At 24.2% G+C, this 578-nt stretch overlaps 1 protein-coding gene across 1 annotated transcript in view; it reads right to left on the reverse strand.

Moving 5' to 3' along the window:
* Nucleotides 1–578, reverse strand: part of LOC108684426 — a 38474-nt gene that overhangs the window by 19616 nt on the left and 18280 nt on the right. The window lies entirely within an intron of this gene.

A 578-nucleotide genomic window follows, 5' to 3' on the forward strand; every position in this document is an offset into this window, starting at 1 on the left:
GAGCGGAGCTTTTTCATCCATTTCTCACGATAATGTTTATGTTTTTGAACAGCATATGTTAATTATTTAAAGGTTGTACTTGTGTTCTCAAGAAACAAATGATTATATAATTATTTCATCAAGACAAGATTTCTGTCTTAAAGATCTTAAAGAGAAAGGTCTTAAAGATCATTTCTTATCTTGTATGATTTTCAAGATAAGAAATTTCGTTTTTCTTATCTTGACCATTTCTTGATATTGTATTTCAAGAATCTTAAATTCAAGAATCTTGAATTGATTTTTTTAAGCAGGATCCTTTGACTACGTCACATCGTAAGAGATAATAAGAAAATATAGATACAAATTGAATGTCGAGTTGTCTCTTTACTACTAGTTTACTATGTTTAAAAATGTGACTATAATGTCTATTATGCACAAATCTAATAAAGATCAAAAATATTTCTCAAATTATCATTTTTAATATTATGAGGTTACCAAATGTAACTATTTCAGATTATTAGATTCCTAAGATTATTAGATATAATTATTATTATTATAATAATTACTATATATTTTAATCATTCCTGATTTAATTGATA

The sequence above is a fragment of the Atta colombica genome, unplaced genomic scaffold (genome assembly GCF_001594045.1).
Source record: "Atta colombica isolate Treedump-2 unplaced genomic scaffold, Acol1.0 scaffold134, whole genome shotgun sequence".
Taxonomy (NCBI): Eukaryota; Metazoa; Arthropoda; class Insecta; order Hymenoptera; family Formicidae; genus Atta; species Atta colombica.